Source organism: Colias philodice, chromosome 12 (genome assembly GCF_061535455.1).
Source record: "Colias philodice isolate Cphi_HAF_F1 chromosome 12, ilColPhil1 Martin Lab GWU primary, whole genome shotgun sequence".
NCBI lineage: Eukaryota > Metazoa > Arthropoda > Insecta > Lepidoptera > Pieridae > Colias > Colias philodice.
The window spans coordinates 8214487-8226611 of NC_143097.1; the positions used below are offsets into that span (position 1 = coordinate 8214487).

General features: G+C 32.6%; 1 protein-coding gene across 2 annotated transcripts in view; it reads right to left on the reverse strand.

The window, feature by feature from the left end:
- Positions 1-9349, reverse strand: part of RhoGEF64C (Rho guanine nucleotide exchange factor at 64C) — a 117889-nt gene extending 108540 nt beyond the window's left edge. For both annotated transcript variants that reach the window (XM_089701768.1, XM_089701769.1), the window contains exon 1: positions 8989-9349. The gene's annotated coding sequence lies outside the window, so the exon portion shown is untranslated. The remainder of the gene's footprint in view (positions 1-8988) is intronic.
- Positions 9350-12125: the final 2776 nt, after the last annotated feature.

Here is a 12125-nt window from a genome sequence, read left to right on the forward strand (position 1 = left end):
CAACTGCCTACAAATAAATAAGATTTTTTTTTAAGTTCACTTTATCTTATTATATGTTAAATCCGTCTCATTTATTTAATTAGTATATAAAAATTCTTCATAAAACTTGATCCTACAACAAAAAATTGTTATTGCCATACTTTAAAGAATTTAGCAATAGCCATTCAATGATTATTATAATTAGCACTACAAAAACCATATACTTGTTAACATACCTGCTCAAACAAACAAGTTTGTCACAACCTTGTGTCCATAATAATAACATTGAAATATTATAATACATTTCTCACATTTACTCAAGTGTACAGTAATTAGGTATGTAATAAGAATGCGTTACAGATACCAACTGAATATATTATATACGCATGATTGATACATTTCATAGCTCCACTATCTCTATTGGAAAAGTCAATGTGTACATTTACAAGGAAGAATTCGAATTAGAGATGAGCGAAGTTAGCATTTTTATCACATTTTTACTTGTTAATGGAATTGCATTCAGTTTGAGCAAGAGCAATTTTTCTTTAAAAGCTTGCGATTACTTAATGTTTTTACCAGGTTAAAATAATATTACTTCATCGGTCAATTATGAAATGATTTATTGAAAATTATACCTAAGTATACCTTTCCTTCAGTATTGGTACTTAACATTAACTTTCAAATGTCAACCCATATTGATAACAACTTAGTGCACTAAATTCAAAAGAATATTTTAATCCTAATACGATATTACAATCAATTACAAAATTGAATGATGAATTGAACATAAACATTCAGTGCATCCGGCATGCACAAGAAGAACCAAGAATAACTTCAAAGTCGCCGCAAAAAAATCCACACAACTAAACAAATGTAACAAGGCATCTAGGACACACAAGGCTTAAACAATTTCCATACAAATTACGGGTCACTTTCGAAACACAATTGAGATTCAACCGTGCAAGTGATTTTGACCATTGTTTTGCGAACAATTGGTATAGTACATACGCCATGAAGCGGCGAAAAGATCAAAATATGCGTTGCATCACTCGCTTAGTCACGATCTTATCTGGGTTACCATTTACTTGTATTAATATGGAATTATGGCGACGAATAAATTGACCACAAGCCGGTTTTGACACAAACAACAATAAATTTTACAGCTCTAGAAGGTAATTGATTTTCGTTGCTACACGACGCGCTATAAAAGTATGTCGAAAGATATCAAAAATCGTTACAATTGCTCCGAGACACGATCGCCATATTGCTACATTAAATTTAATGCCTATTCCCGCTTCTTTGAATCAGAGCTATCGTGATCATATAAATAAATACCTTGGTAAAACTAGTTTAGATAAATTTGAACTTAAAACAAAGTTAACAAAATTTAATGAAGTAATTTCGAGTTATAAAATCTTATGTTGATTCTGGCGTTAACTTGTTGAAAATTTAAGCATAATTTACATAGTTTAAACGTTCTAATTCAGAAGATAAAATACTATTGTTATAATATCAAATATTTAACATCTGTGTCTGAAATCTAAATAGTCACTACAAAGGCCTGGCCTTAACATTATTTTTGTACAATATAATGTAAGTCTAATAAGACATAAAAGGACAAAGCGTGCGAATGATTGGCCCGTGGCCGCATAACAACTATGATATAATTTTTATTTCGTAACATTAATATCATTAACTTCAAGGTAATGCACATATTCATACGATGTAATATTCACAACGTTAAGCATGTAGCACAGGCCACAGACTAAAAAAAAACAAGCATAATAATATTATGATAAGAAAAATTATCTCGATATAATTACTATATTGCATTTATACAAAATCAGAAAATTATATAACGTTAATCGCCATAACTGATTACGAATTCACATGATCGGCAAAAAAATATAATCACACAAACCACGCACGTAAAAGTATAATTAATTGTAAAATAAGAAATCTTACAAAAGCGTTAAAAACATGCAAACAACAGTGGTTGCAAAATTAATTTTATCTGTAATAAATAATTTTCGACTGCGACACCGATTCGATATACAAATGAAAAATTTGTAACGTGAAGTATAAAAAATTCTATATTTGGCTGTGATCAGTTTTATAGCCAATAGCGTTGGTGAATGCGGTCTCAGCGAGGCTGTAGCGAGGTCGCTGCGAGGTCCGACGCAGACGGTCCACTCAATAATAAAGGCAGAGTGAACAAAGCTTTTAACTTTTTTTTTACAAGTTCATGACTAAGGTACGTGTTGTAGAGTTTAGAGATGGCAACACTAATAACCGCGATTCCCAAAATATTATTTTTATGTGATATCTTGTAAAAGGAAATTTTATGAATGTTTTCGATACGTTGATGTAATTTCAATTTAGTTTATAGCTTTTTGATTCAGGGAAATCATAACAATGTTTGAAAAGAACGATCATTGTAAACCTAATTTGTATCACTCATAATTCACCATTAATATTTATTTTGTTCCAAATATAACTTATTCAACTAAAAGAATTATTAATATATCATAATTATTATAATTCATTTTATACTCTGCTAACAATAAGAGCATTGGTCTTTATGCTCCGTTGCCATTGCTACGTTTGCTGCTGAATAAAAAAAGTATATCGATACAAAATGGCGCCAACGCTGATGCAAGAGACCTTACAAAGATCACGATTTTACAGGTCCGCTTGCCTTTTCTTTAAACCTTGAAATTTATTTCTAAACTAGTTATACATTGTATAGATTCACTAATGGATTGTTTATGATAATAGCAAAACAACCAATCTTTTACACTTGATTTATTTTTATTATTTACATAACATTTAGTAGGTTACTTATATATTTTATATTATGGTTTTGTACTTTTTCTTTTTAATTTAATGTAGGCTTAATGTAGGTATTGAATATAAATAATATCTACATTTAAAGTGATATAAATGAAGAAAAAAGCATGACAGTTTGTTATGTTAACGTAAATGTCAATGCTAAGGTTTAATTTAATAATACTTTATTTTTAAATGTTTTCTTTCCTTGTAACCGGATTAAAAGCTATATAGCCTACAACTATTATTCCAACACAATCACTTCAGTAGTCTAAAACATAGAAGTAAGTACATAACATTTTTAATATCCGTATAGATAAAGAAGATAGTATCTCAGAAAATGTACTTTACCCCGCCCACAAACCAAATCTTACATTCAAATCAATTAAAATCGAAAGCCGATCATATTCTGGGCTAAATATCAAGTTTAAAAGCTGCTTGAATAAAAAAAACGCCTTGCTCCGATTAAGTGCCCTTAATAAAACATGTGGGCGAAAATTGTGCAAACCCGTAGGCTTATAGGTGCAGTGAACGTACTTTACTTTTTAATGTACAATAATACCTGTTATTAAAGGTATGTTCACTTGTATTATAATTATCCGTACTAATATTATAAATGCGAAAGTAACTCTGTCTGTCTGTCTGTTACTCAATCACGCCTAAACTACCTACTGAACCAATTTGCGTGAAATTTGGTATGGAGATATTTTGATACCCGAGAAAGGACATAGGCTACCTTTTATTGCGAAATATGTAACACGGGCGAAGCCGGGGCGGACCTCTAGTTTCTTATAAATACGTTTTATGACACATTTTGTGGTCATTAAAATAATTGTATTATAGACTGGTATTAACGTAATTACCAATTGCAAAATGATACTGAGATCTAATAGATAGAATTAATATTTTTAAAACAGTATAACAAATCTTTGATGAGGCTACGATTTAACTTTCCTTATTTCACATAATCGTGTTCCAATATTTTTATTGCACTTCTAAATAAATAATAACAACCATAAATACCGCCTCTATAACTATAAAACAGCTATATTTGATCAGGTGAAATAGAGATCGCTATCCAATCTCGGAACACGTCACCAAAAGAAATATGGCAGTTTTCTAGTTAATTAATATAACTAGTTGGACAACCTTCCAAGTCATTAGCACATCTCGCAATTAAATACATAAATAAATATTCGCCAACAAGACACGATTATCAAAGTCCGCCTTTAAATGCCACGGTTCAATTCTCCTTCGATCTTGACCTTTGGGCATTTAGTCTTTTTAGCAAACATTTTGAGACAATATTCAGAATATCATTAATTTCGATTGTTGTTTTGGTAAAAAGCTGCAAGTTCTTTTTGTTTCGGTTTATTACCAGCCGAAATATCAAGATAATTTAAATGGTAGTGGAATATTTTTAGGATTCTATAGCTAAATGGCAAAAATTTATATTTATGTTAACATCTGCCGGTTTGCAGAGTTGGAAAAAACTTAAATATAAGTATTTTTAATTAATTATACGAAAAGGAAGTAGCCAAGTTCTATATATGTATGGATGTGGTTTTTTTTTATATTATTGCCATTGGTAAATTGATAAATAAATAATAAAAATATAAGAAATACATGTTCTAGAATTTTTAGCATCTCCTATTATATAAAATACCTACTTTCAATAAATATATAGTAACAACCACATATACGAAAAGAATAACACCCATTAAAAACAGTACACAATATTTCTAACCAAAAAACTGTCACGTAGCAAACGTAAACGTTAAACATTACCAAGAAAAACGTTCCCTTTCAAAGATGATATCGAGATAAGGGAATTCTTGTAAACACCGCTTCAACCCCCATGCACCTCACGCCACATTCTTCGAATACTTATCTATGTTGTAAAACAAGCAGTTATCATAAGGGACGCGTGTTTGAGTGCAAACAAGGGTGTTGAAGCTTCTGATAATAAAATATACTTCTGATAAAGCGGTCCTTGGAGGAGCCGTACGCTATAGGCCATGGTTTAAGATGACAGTGTGAAAGATATGGTGTAAAGTTGTGATAATAAATGTTTAATCCTATTATCCTAATAAAAGATTGTGTTTTTAAAATCATATTTATCATTAGTAACATAAGATATTGTAAGAATGGAAAATTCCAGAGGTAAGCAAACGCCTGATTTTATCTCTCCTGCCGCCAAAACGTGTGTTATTAAAAAGATATTCCAAAAACGACCGTGCTTCTCAACTGTTTTATAATTAACCCTATTATATATTCTTCAATGAATGAATACCATGAGCAATAGAGTAACATAGACATAACAGCTACAAACTCGATAAAGGCATGATGTTATAACAACTTTCCAAATCGTGAAAAGCGTCTCTACACTACGCTTGGAAATGAACTACTACACCTTACAGTTTCACCATTCGAGATCACTCTGAGTCATTGGACGACCCAATTTTAGCACAGTATTGAACATGGTGAAACAAGTTTGATGCCTATACTTAGGTACTGTATAATGGACTACCGCCCTCGCTTTGGAAATTGTTTTGAATGTTTGGCCTTTAAACATCAAGTATCAAACTCGTTTGATCCGACAGATAAAAGTGGATTGTTGATTTTCCTTTTATTATGCTTTTACAGATTATAATATTTATTCATTATAAGCATGTAGCTTCATTAATAACAGGTGATTTTTTTGGTGGATTAGTCATTAGTCATAAACAATTAAAAAAATATGAAATAAGAATAACGAAAAAGTTTCCATTAGTGAATATTTTATAATAATATTATTTAAGTAAATGCGGATTTATATTGACAGTAAAGTATAAGGTAATAAATGTGTACTTACGTAATTTTTTTGCAAAAAACTTGACGCGACTAAATACATTATCACGACTTCTTTTTTCGAACGATACGTTGGCATATTGATATTTTATTTTTATAAGAGCTACAAAAAGGCTTTACTTTATGCTGTTTCTTTGCGCAGTACAAAAGCAAGGTTATTATAATCGGGGAAAAACTTTGATTAAACAATGTCTTGAAGGTTCTTCGTACCCATTTCGAAATAAACTTTCATAGTTTTTACTTCGAAAACGAAATTACTGCAATGAATAAATAATAAAATACTGCCTTATGAATCAGGCTGTACATGTTACTTAGATCAGCGATAGTAGAATGATTTTCATAACACGTACGGAATAAGTTTCATCATAGTAATGAGCGATAAGATGCACGCACTTGTCTCAACCTTATAATATATTCATAATTATAAACTAATGGTAATGATTGCAGGTAATATCCTTATAACTGTTTTATTCCGCCTTTTACTGATACGAATGTTCTGTACATTTATTCGAAACATTTCAGCAATTTTCTTTTTTTGTTCACAGAGTTTTAAATATAGTGTCTATGGCGTGTTGTTACTCTAAAATAATAAAAATTTCATTTATTTTGGTCCAAGTATTAATTATATCAATGATTACTTTAAATGTCCAAATATTAATAAGTTTTAACAAATGAGAAAGTTTTTGGTACTTATATGAAGTATATATATTATCACTTCTATTCACATAATGTAGTAGGTATATGTATAATATTATTATTTTATATATAAACATCAATAATTCTATACTTACATGTAGAAAGAACAAATTGAATACTACTATAATAAAGTAACTGAAGGTATTAAGTATTAATGCATATCCATTGAAGTGTTTTCTAAGGAAATTAAATTAAACATTATATTGAAGCAAATTGATTAAATGACGTTGCAAATCCTCACCTTTGTCTCCGTATCTAATCGCTAATGCGCACGTAATTAAAAATTTTAATGGTATATTTTTATTAAAAATCGCATAAAATTGTATACCTAAAATATGCATGCTTTTTAGAACAACATTCTATAGACATTTTGCCGTTATGTTGGCATTATTTTCACCTCTTTTTTATAAACTTTTACTTGAAGATTTTCTCCGATCTCCGAGCCCTCTGCCGTATGCAAGAGTATTATTTAAATAAAGTGCCGATTTTATAAATTAACAATAAGCAAAAAAATTCAAATATTGTTCCTTCTAAAATTTATCTCGTCATTCCTAAAATAACTAGTTATAGCAAATAAAATCCATACTAATATTATTTAAATGCGAAAGTAACTCTGTCTGTCTGTCTGTTACTCAATCACGCCTTTACTACTGAACTAAATTGCATGAAATTTGGTATAGAGATATTTTGATACCCGAGAAAGGACATAGGATAGGTTTTATCCCGGAAATCCTACGGGAACGGGTTTTTCTTTGAAAACGCGGGCGAAGCCGCGGGCGGAAAGCTAGTTACTAATAAAAGTACAATGTACTTAGGTATGTAAACTTTTACACGCTTTTCTTATGTATCTAGTTATTGGAATATTCAAATTAATTCACAATACAATACAATATGAATCCAATATTATGCATGGCTGGAAGTTTTTGCGCAATCTGAAATATTTTCTTTCCTCAACGGTTTAACCTTACTTACTATTATTTCATCTGACCTTTAAATAAATTTATCGTTATGTAGGTAAAAAGTTCCATTGTTATCGCAAATAATTCAAGTTCTTGCATGCTAACGTATGAAATTACCCCATTTGTTGTGTTCATGTTGTTTTACAGAACTGAAAATATTTTAAAATAAACGTTGACGTCAAATACCGTGTCTAGAATTGTTCCTATAGCATTTTTATTGTGGACGTCTAGACTTTTCCTACAAACTAATAATATTAAATGCCTATAAGTACATTATTTAAAACAAGAAATGTATATTTTGAAAAGAATTAATTATAATAATTATTATGACAAGTTATTAACGCTTTATTTATGTGGTAATGTGGTAATAATTGGCGAAATTGTGCAATATGAACTTTATTCTAAAGTAATGCACACATATATACCTAGATATATTATATAAAACTCAAAGGTGACTGATATAGTGATCTATCAACGCACAGCCCAAACCACTGGACGTATCGGGCTGAAATTTGGCATGCAGGTAGATGTTAGGACGTAGGCATCCGCTAAGAAAGGATTTCCCGAAATTCTTGCGGGACCGGGGAAAAATGGGGATGCACGTACACAGTCGTGGGCGGAAGCTAGTTAGTACATAAAGAGGAAAGCTTATTTTGCTTCTGTTTTTCAAAATAAGCTCCTTCAACTTTTGGACTAATTATTTTACCAATTGGTAGGTACCTATTACCTATATAGGCTATAGCCTATAGCCGACAGCCTCACATAGGCTATAGATTTTTTGTATTTTTGCCGGGTCAACAGTTAAATTGTTTAAATTTGATCTTTTATCCCTCTCGATTGTTGTACAAAAATACATAAGTATACCTACAAACATGATACAGGTAGTATTTATCTCTATTCGTATTTCAATTTGCTGGACAATCACTTTCAATAGGTGATAGGTAGGTTCTATGGACATGTTATGAGGAAAAACTTAGGCTACATTGATCTCTGTATTGAATTTGCGTTGCAAAATTAAGATCTGGCGACATTTTCAAACCTGGACGAATTCGCAGCTTGCTTGAATTGAAACATAATACATATAATTAATAGATGTTATAAAATTACACCAAACAAAAGAACCATGAAACACCAACCAAAATAAAAACAACACTTATCAAGAACAACATTGAATTTTCCAAAGCTACCGCCGCGGCCGGCGCCGCCGTCTGTTTACTAAATAGTCATTTGAAGGCACTTTAAAAGTAAATTTATTCCAAACAAAAACCTCACGAGCGCACACAAGATGAGTCAGGGACCTTTTCACTAGTAAATTGTTTATTCTATATGTAAACTCATTTTAAACCGTTTCTTCTATTATTCTTTAAATACCTTTTAATATTCATAGACGTTAAACTTTTAACTTTTGTCGTTACTAGCTTTCTCAAGATTTAATTGAAGCTATTGTTAGTTGTTAGTAAAGATACAAAATACACAAGTTAGTCCGACATAATAATAGTTTCAGAACATGATATGCGACATGATTACTTGTTTACTTATTTTAAAATATAATAAATAGTGCAAAAACAACACCAAAGCCATCATAGTTTTATGACATATAATCAAATGCAAGTTTTATGAGGCTTTCACATCTTAAGTTATACAATAAGGCATAACTGTAAACATCCGTTCTTACCTCCGCTCAGACAAGTCCGTTAAAATTCTGGCACACCGCTTTTAAGATACACTAACACTTATTGGATTTTAGCGAGTCGATAGACCGTCAGATCTGCACCGTTACACGTCACATATGTGTGTCAAATATATATTTTTTACACAAAACAGTCGACACAGACACTGATCACAAAGTTTTAGGTCCCACTCACTGGTCGGTTTACATCACAAAAGAAGAAAACAAAAATTTCGAATTTGGAATCATGCAGCGGTGCACAGATAAAGCAGACAGTTGCGCGCGCGGCGTGAGGACGTAGAGGTTCGCGCAAGCGTCGTGTTACCGCTCTCTCGTGCAAGCGACTGGCGCGATGCCTTCACCTTCGCCGCGCGGCTCACCCGTTTCTCAACTCGACGCAACCTCAGCGTTTTCCTTGCAGAACATCTAGTTGCATGGCAACTGTAAAAATGTTTGCCGCAATCGAGATTTCAAGAGTCGACCGATACTGTCGTAAAGTTTGGCAAAATTACCATAGCGCTGAATGAGTTTAGGCCTATGCGGAGAGCGCGAAACGCCAACAAAAACCGCTATTGCGGTAGCACGATAGCTATGAATAACTGATTCTTTGCCTCTTTCCACGCGCGAGTTTGCAGTATTCCATTCAGCGGTGAAATGGTAAAAATAATCGGTGTCAATTGTCACGGACACGTTAAGATCATGTTTTCGTTTGTTAACACTTTAATGCTAAAGTAGGTTAATGGTATCGATCTCTTCATTCTGCGGACAGTCCAGTACCAGACTACCTTGGATATTAAGTTAAATGCAAGAATGCATATTTCACTTATCGATGTCAAATGTAATTAAAACCGCGACTACATTACTTGCAAAATGCATAAAATACTTGCAAAACGTAGCTTAAGTTACATTATAGTTTTACAAGATTATGAAGAATTGCAACAGTGGTAGAACATATTATTGTGAAGCCTTTTGCATCATGCAAAACGATCTAAAATTAGGTATACACTAACTAAACTATTTTTAAATTATAAAAAAAGTTTAAACTAACCACAAAAATATTTTCAAATAACAAACAAAAATGTTGCCGTATTCTATCCTAATTGGAAAAATAAGAAAACTTTGTAACTGGATGTTGTGTAAGAGGTTGCATGCAAAATGGAGTCTGTCGATGAGATTTAAATAGCATTTTATGTAATCACTGTGGACATACGGCTGGTTGCGACGACCTCAATAACAAATATGTATAATTTATTTTCAACTGTTGTATATAATTACTGACATATATTGAGGAGACTTATTTTAACTGTGATGCTAAACACTACTTAGATCGTATTTCAAAACCCGTTGTTCAATTGAACACTCGAATCCTAGAAATATATTTTCTTGTGATAATTCAATAACGGTAATCGAGTCTCGGCACGAATTGGGTCAGATTTGTGCTGAAGAAGGTTCAAGTCTTCTAAAGATCAGAGTTGAGTGATGGTACACGGACTGTATGCTGTATAGATGCAATAATAACATAATATTATGTCCTGTATTATAAATTCCTTGAATCGTCGATCTAATTTTTGTTAAATGTTTCACGAATAGTTGTAACGAAACCAACGAAAATAATATAAAAATAATTTTAACTTCAAAATTTAAATATAAGTATTTTTAATTACTTTTTTAAAACCACAATTCTACAAGTATGAATGTTGAGTCTATTAAAAAAAAGTTGAAAAAAAAAACATAAATCATAATGAATGTCCCTTGAACTATGGCCCGCGAAAATAACATATAAGCATATCCTTTTATTTCTTCATTGTTTTAACAAAGAGTTTTATAGCAAAGATAAGTTTTTTCATTGTTCTAACAGACTTAATTCTGTAATGAATTAAAAACATAAATATATACGAGTCATCGTTTAAAACGGATCTGAAAGCTGATCGCGTATGTGATAACATAATGTGTCCATGAGCTTGTGTTTCTAAGAAACTACGTATTTTACTCGGAATTTGAGACTATTATTGCATTAAGAGTGTTAAGACGTGTTTTCTACTTTTGCCTCAGTAGGTATATTTTATATCATAAAAATATGTATAACCTAACCCTTAGACCTAACCTGTCATGATTTTGCTCAAGATGGAAGCTTGGAAAACTATCATCTTAGTTTTAATAGTAAGATGTTTGCTTCGCCATACTCTTGTATTAAGCTTCCCAAACATGGTCGCCGCCTTGCCGATACGAATATCGATCTCCGAATTAAGTGAGAGATTGTTCGACACGGTGGACCCTAGATAGCAAAATCTGTCGATTTCTACCAGTGGCATGCCATTCAGAGATATCGTTGACCCCGCAGGAGCTCCTTGTGATAATATAACTGTCTTGTTGGTATTCACAGACATTGCAAATTTAGAACAAGCTCGTGAGAACTTGTCAATCATTGCCTGGAGCTCGAGCGGAGAATTAGCCAGTAGTGCTGCGTCGTCTGCATAAAGGAGGTTATCAACGAAGAGGTCCTCACGGTGTTTTTTGGACTTAAGAAGGGAGATGTTAAACATCCTTCCATCCGTCCTAGTGTGCAAGTGAACACCCTGTTGGTCATCATTAAATGCTGCACGCAGCAATAGCGAGAAATATATTCCAAACAGAGTGGGCGCCAAGACGCATCCCTGACGCACACCTCTGCAAACCTTAAACGGCTTCGATGTACTGCCGTTGAAAACTACAATGCCGTTCATGTTTTCGTGGAAGGATTTTATTAGGCATAGGAGTTTAGGCGGGCACCCTATGCTGTCTAATGCTGAATACAGGCCCTCTCGGCTAACCGTATCGAAGGCTTTGTTAAGATCGACAAACGCCACATACAACGGAGTCTTCTGCTCTCTACACTTCTCCTGTAGCTGACGTAGAGTAAAAATCATGTCTATCGTCGAACGCTGAGGACGAAAGCCGCATTGGGATTCCGGATAAACACGATTTGCAAGCTTTTGGAGCCTAGATTAAATGACTCGACTAAATAGTTTACCAACAATACTTAGAAGAGAGATACCACGGTAGCTGTTGCAATCACCCCGATCTCCTTTTCCTTTGTATATGGTAACAATATTAGCATCTCGCATATCCTGCGGTACTTCACCTGCTAACCCTTAGACCTAACC